Source organism: Botryllus schlosseri, chromosome 16 (genome assembly GCF_051294905.1).
Source record: "Botryllus schlosseri isolate E-star chromosome 16, Bs_hap1, whole genome shotgun sequence".
Classification (NCBI taxonomy): Eukaryota; Metazoa; Chordata; class Ascidiacea; order Stolidobranchia; family Styelidae; genus Botryllus; species Botryllus schlosseri.
Window position 1 is genome coordinate 8528835 of NC_137251.1, and position 7084 is coordinate 8535918.

Below are 7084 nucleotides of genomic sequence, written 5' to 3' on the forward strand. Positions count from 1 at the left end.
TGCGAAGTGGGTACCTGATGAACAGGTAAGTTGTTTCGGCACCCCCTATCTTTTCATTATATCATAATCTTGTGGTGTTTTGATGAATATTTTAATAAAATGATAATCTCCTTAAAAAAGAAATCGAGGCTAGGTTGCCCTCACGCGTAATTGAAGTGACCTCGTCAAACATGCAGTTTGCTGGAAGGGTATGGAAAGGAATTCGTGAATTATAGCAAAATCGCTGTGAACGACAATCAGAGTAGGTTTCAAGGGATAATTTGAGTGTCAAAGTAACAAAATCCATAATCGTGAATTACCTGATATCTTGAACACACCAGTTCTGCACCACCTGATGATAACTGCATCCTCTCACATGAATTAAGAAGTTATGAACAATGTTCCCCCTAATTTTTCACGAGTCTGCGCGCACTCACCAACTCACTGCGCGGTCCCTTGGACAACAGTGCGTAACGACTAAAAACAAGGTCATCACTTCAGATTTTGTGTGCGCAGCGTAGATTTTCTGTGCACAGAGACCGTGTCAGCACTGCGCAATTATGCAGCTTAGTGGGAATATTGGTTATGAACCCTAAATATAGTCTTCAACATCAGTTTGTGCTTCAACAGACTCTGCATCTACGAGCATAAACATAACTCAACCAGACTAAATGTGGCATCATCTCTTGAATGCTACATTATTTTTCGAGTTTCTACAAATCCTTTACCATCCTGTGAGGCTGAACTATCACGCATCACACACGAGGGCAGCAACAGTTTTGAAGCAACGACTCAAGCAGAAGAACTCATGAAAGTCTCAGTAGCCCGCAAGCTATCAATCGAGCAAATTGCCGTATATTGAGAATCCAGGTACTACTGTGCAACAAATGAAGGTAAATTCCGTAACGTACATCTACTATACAATCCTCTTCCGCACGTTCGGTAAGCAAAATACAAAATAATGGGAGATTGAAGATAGCAACATCACTGAAGCAACATCGAGAGCAGATTATCACGGGCGCGAAGCAGCGTCACAGATCAGAAACGCCTTCGATTAAGCGGTCCGTTTTAATACTAACACAACGCACAATCGGGGTGGCCTCTTCACCACCAAACGCACTGCACGTTGTCACTACTGCCACAAAGAAAGCGCGACCGATCAGTCGATCTTGACAACATGATCGCATCGGGAGAAAAGGGCCGACAAAACGCCGCGAATCTGCACCGACAGGCAAGTAATATGAATGGTTGACAATGCGACTAACAAAAAAAAGACTACGTCACGAGGCGCCGCCGATGGTCGACTTGAGCCTCGTTATTCGGTTCAATTATCCTCTTGCTGCTGCTGCTGCTGCTCGCTGTCATCATCCTCCTGACCTTCTTCGTCAGAGCTCCACAGCGTTAAATTGTCACGGAGCAGCTGCATGATCAGAGTGGAGTCTTTGTACGAGTCTTCGCCCAAATCATCCAGTTTCGCCAAAGCGTCGTCAAACGCTTTCTTGGCGAGAGCGCGGGCTTCCTTTGGTTCCTTCATGATTTCATACTTGAACACGGAGAAGTTCAGCGCGAGGCCGAGCAGAATTGGGTGCGTTTCCGGGAGGCCTTTGGCGCTCTCTTGGGCGCTTTCGTAGTGCTTACAACTTTTGGCCTTAACAGTCTCCTTTTCGTCACCGTTTTTGAATTCGGCTTGGTATCGGTAATAATCTGCCAGCATTTTGTGATAGAACACGGCGGGTTCTTTATCCGTCTCTGGATCCAATTTCGCGATGAGATGGTCCTTGAGTAGCGTCTCGATTTCGCCGCAATACTGGTCCAATTCGCCTTCTATTTCTTTACGCAGGTCTTCCACCATACGGAGTTTGTTTTCATTGGCGGCTTGCTCTTGATATTTTGCGCCGATGCTGCTAACCGTCCTCCAAGCCGCACGCCTGGCTCCAACCATGTTCTTGTACGCGACTGACAGGAGATTCCTTTCTTCTACGGAGAGCGTGCTTGGTTCCATCTTCACAACCTCTTTCATGAAGTTGGCCATGTCTTTGTATCTCTCGGCCTGTTCTGCCAGTTTCGCCATGTAGACTTTTGACTCCCGATCGTCCATCTTTACAGAGCAAAGTGCTTGGAAAAAATTCTATGTGTACTAAAATATAATGTAATACGATATGAAGAACCTGAAGATAAAACTCTTGCATCAAATGCGGCTCAAAGTGTGACCAACTTGGGTTTTTCTCGCTTTCAGTACCAATAGGCTAACATTACAAGACTCCGCAAGTAAATTTGCAGCTGCTCATTCGACTGTTGATCAGGCCAAGGCTATTCAAAATCAGAATACACAGGATAGGCAGACAGTGACGTCACTAAGAATATAGATTAGAAGTAATTTAAGCAAAATTCGAAGGTTTTATGGGTTCTCAAATTTCTGTATGCTTGGAGTAGACATTTTACGAGTTTTATGCATGGTTTAAATTGATTAATCGCATTATATCCAGAATCTAGACGAAGAGTTTGAGCACAAACCAATAAGAGGAATACATATTACTTGGATACAACTTGCTAATATATTAGTCTCAACACGTTTTGTGTTCAGCTCTTCAGATTTTGCGATTTAATCATAAATCCATGCTAACTGGGAAAATTCTGCAAAGACAATACTACGCATGCCTCAGTTTTACATTAGTTTCCTGACTTTCCTCAATAACTTGTAGGTATTGTAAGAAATTTCGAGGGTTAAACTGTATTACTGTGAATAGTGATTAAAAATTATTTCCTACACTTATCGCACTTTATAATTCGGTAGTCGAAAAGTTAGTGTGCGGGTTCTATGAGAATTTTCGATACATAGGCTTCAAGCATAACACAATTAGTACGATTGATAATATAGAAAAGTGGGGTCTAGTCTACTTTCTTATCCATAACAACATGACCTAATATCCCCTCTCCCCCAACCCTAATATCCCCCCTTTTGATGTTTATAAATTTTTGTTCGTGTTCATGGGAAACATTTGTTGGTGTCATGGGGGAGACACTGGCTTGTCGTAATCGTATAATAAAGAAGCGCCAACAATCCTAACTAACCCAAACCCTAATTTAAAGATACGCTAACCCTAATTTTACTAACTATTCCCTAACCTAATCCTAAAACCCAACCCTAATTTTGTGCAATCCCAACTTAACCTTTACCCAACCTTAATTTTATGATACCTCAACCTAATCCCTATTCCTAAACCAATTATAAACGCCATAAATTTTGGTATGTTTATGGGGAACCCTGATTCGTGATGCTGATATCTTTGTGGATAAGAAAGTAGACTAGACCCGAGAAGTAATTCGAAGGGTTTCGACTTTTATAGAGTGTTACTAGTGTTGAGTAAACCTCGGCTACAATATCGCAGACGGCTGGAGTTAGCATTGGCGGAACGACACATCATGATGTAGACTTGTGGATGACATGGACATGACTTCTGTTTATCATTGATGTAAAGCAAAATGGGTCTGGTGTCAAGGACTGGTACTTGAGGGAGGAAGTAGATTCATGCGGCGATTCTTTAGTCCTTAATGGGTTGAACAACGGTTTCAAGAATACACATTAAAACTTGTTTCATCAACGCAACAACAGCAATAGACGTTTGTTGTGACCAATAAAACCTGTTCCTCTTACTTGGTCCAATCCTAACAACAGTGATCACTTGTCAGTTAAAGTTCTAGCACAGAGGCGGGTCTTAATACCATTAATCCTTATTTAGGTGGATAACTACACGTGTAATGTATTGATTCAGGAATCCAGCTTGCCAAGTACCTGATTTTTCCCATATCCGGCCCGCCGACTGGAATTGTTGCCCTCCTCTGTGCTAGAACTTTAACTGACAAGTGATCACTAAATTTAGTGAAAACTGCAAGTTCAAAGCACAGAGACCGAAACAGTATTCGATGAATTTAATAATGTAATGTAATGTACGGTACTTTAATAGCTGTTCAGGTAAACGAGACACCTGTGGACCTGTGGTCGATCAAACTCATGAACAAGTTCTTTGAACTCTATCTGCATGTCGGACACAAAGAAAACAAAGAACTAAAGAATATAACCTGCAGTCACTATATTGACGTAGTAAACAAGTACCGTGGTGGAGAATTGTAACAGGATGTGACCACGGGCCATATTATCATATAAGACCGGAAACTGCCAGCAGGCAGGTTAAAATCGAATGTGGCCCTACCTGTTCCTGTTCTATATAGCGTCATGTATAATCACCAGAGTGGAATCAGCGGCAACGGCACGCGCAACGTCACGCAAACATTTGCATCTGATCACGCCAATTATTGAATTATGCTGACGTCACAAAGCGATACCGGAGTTCAGATCCAGAATAAGGCGCTTGCGCTTTACAATCAACGCAAGCAAGCGTGGCATTTGCGCAACGGCTTAACCCTAGTCCGGCGTATACCAGGTCTATTTTAACACATTGTGTCGCTTAAAAAGTTATTCAGTACCGAATCAGAGCGAAAAATATTTCCGTCACGCGGATGAAATTTTCCAATCACGCGAGAAAATCGTCTGTCACGCACAACATGTTGTCGAAAACAACCACCGATTCCAGTCTGGAATAAACACAATACAAGGCAATTTGAACATGGAAGCCAAGGTAAATCCTTCATTACAGCAAATCAACTATCAACTGTTATAAGATTTGTGTAGAACAGTATGAATACAGTCAAGGAGTCGGATGAGCAATTGGCTACACTTACGTCATTATATATGTACTGTCTGACAATTAGTAGGATCAAGCTGTATACAACGCATGAGTAACGTACGGGGACCGCGAATAGTCAGAATAGACACCTATAGATTACAGCACCTCTCCTATAAAATCTTAGCATAATTACCACCAGAGCAGGTAAGACTTTCAACATACAATTGAGCACGACTCACTCCCTGGCTAACATCGACGCGTAGGCGGCGGCCCAGAAAATTCCAGTCCAGTGACGAAGCCAGACAACGGGCGGACAACGGCCATGCACTCTCTGAACTCTGAACCGCCCTTTTTATCTCAAGTTTGATGATGTAATGTCGCCTCCTTCCGCATGGCATATTAAATCCGTTATTCCTCTGAGTGGCGCAAATGCGCCACTATTTTCTCATGATGAGGCAATCTCGTCTGTTCAATGGGGCTACTCGAACTTTGTAACTATACGCGACTGCATTTTAGAAATAAAATTTCTACTTGACCTCTAATGGACAAGAATAGTCATTATGCTTGTGACTAATATATGGTCAATAACTGTCCTTTAAAATTAAAAGTCGCAGTTCGATCGGTCTCTTTTCGTGGTGGGAATGTATTCAGTGAAACGAATACCTATCATAATAGATATACGAAAAGAATGTGACTTGGAAAATACATACAGGCCGTCTAGTGCGGTGGATTCACTTCATAATTTCGACAAAAGTCTTTAACCATCAACTTGATGAAAGTCACTAATTAGGAAACCTTCAGTCTAGGACACCGTTCGATGTGGTGTCGACTGTGGAGGCACGCAAATTGAAGCCGAAGATCTAACTAATAGGAAAACACGAAATGCAGAAATTAGGTCACCTGATCACCGACATCTTAATCCTACTGCACGTTCAATGCAGTTCTTATAGCAGATCGAACCAAGAGCACTGTTCAGTTCAGTGTTATTAATTTTATCAGTTCAATACTACAAGATTGCGATACAATGAACTGATGGGAAGGAGTCGAAACGACTCGGTGTGGTCTTTTGAAATCAGACACCCACCTGGGCCTAGCTGAGGTAACAACCAAGCCAGTGCCTTCCACTCCGATTGACCTCCCAGCTCCCTATCAAAGGCATGGATGGTGTTGTGGTATCAAGGCACTATGGGTCCATGCTATGTATAGACCTAGCTATAGCTGAGGGTGTCAGCTACCAGCGCTTTATAAATTTTCTAAAATATTATCCCTCATGATACAGTCTCATGTCAATCGTTAATCATATAACGTTGTAAATTGCTATGGTTATATTATGGAATGTGATTATGGAACGGAAACTCCCGTTTTCCCATTGTTAAGTCACGCTTGACTGAATCTAGCGGCTTTGGTCAATCGCAGCGCAACAATCGAACAATTTGCCTTAGGTTAAATGGCTGATCACACTTTAGATACTCGACTTTGATAACGAAATTACTAGACTAATCAGTCAGTGGTAATCTTGAAACTTGCTACAGTGTTAGACGACATCATCAGGATATACAATTCGGAAGCTAGTCGTTCATTTGGCTATGCAACACAATCAAAATCCATATAGACCGATAGCGGCTTTTGCGAAAAATCCGTTACGCGCTAGGCTGCGCGCACCTATATACTCGACTTCGATAACGAAATTACCACCCTAATCAGTTAGTGATAATCTTCAAATTTGCTACAGTGTTAGATGACATCATCAATATATACAATTCGAAAGCTAGTCGCTCATCTGGGTATGCAACACGATTAAAATCCACATCAATACCAATACCGGCTTTTGCGAAAAATACGTAACGCGCTAGGCTGCGCTCACCTATATACTCGCGTAAAATCTACTACCGGTATGCGATAGCGCACTTTGCGCAAACCTATGCAATATACAAATACACGCAACTTCGAATGGGCATTTCGGCTTCGGCCATTATTTATCACCCTATTGGGGCCCAGGACCAACGTTTTGGCGGGCCTGGCGAAGTGCTGTTACGGTCCTGCATCCAGCCTATAGGCCTACCTGCGGAACAGATTTTACGCAAAAACCTGTATTGCTCTATAGATTTTGAAGGTGTTTCCATAGCGGGAGTGATGACGAGATTTCGTATCTATTATTCGGATTATGCGTTCTAACTCTGTGCGACATTTAAAGGCTCTTCCTGCACAGTTGGATCAGTAATTTCGTTACCGAAGTCGAGTATATATTGTATAGGTGCGCATTGCGCAATGCCCACACCCGCACACTCGCACAGCCTAGCCAATATCGGATTTTTCGCAAAAGCCGGTATCGGTCTATGTTGATTTTGAATGTGTTGAATACGAAGATGAGCGACTAGCTTTCGAAGTATATATCTTGATGTCATCTAACACTACAGCAA

The 7084-nt window shown here is 42.4% G+C and overlaps 1 pseudogene across 1 annotated transcript; it reads right to left on the bottom strand.

Moving 5' to 3' along the window:
* Positions 1–788: 788 nt before the first annotated feature.
* LOC145459514 (uncharacterized) lies at positions 789–2183 on the bottom strand (annotated as a pseudogene). The gene has a single exon (XR_013921437.1). The product of XR_013921437.1 is annotated as an uncharacterized LOC145459514 (transcript).
* Positions 2184–7084: the final 4901 nt, after the last annotated feature.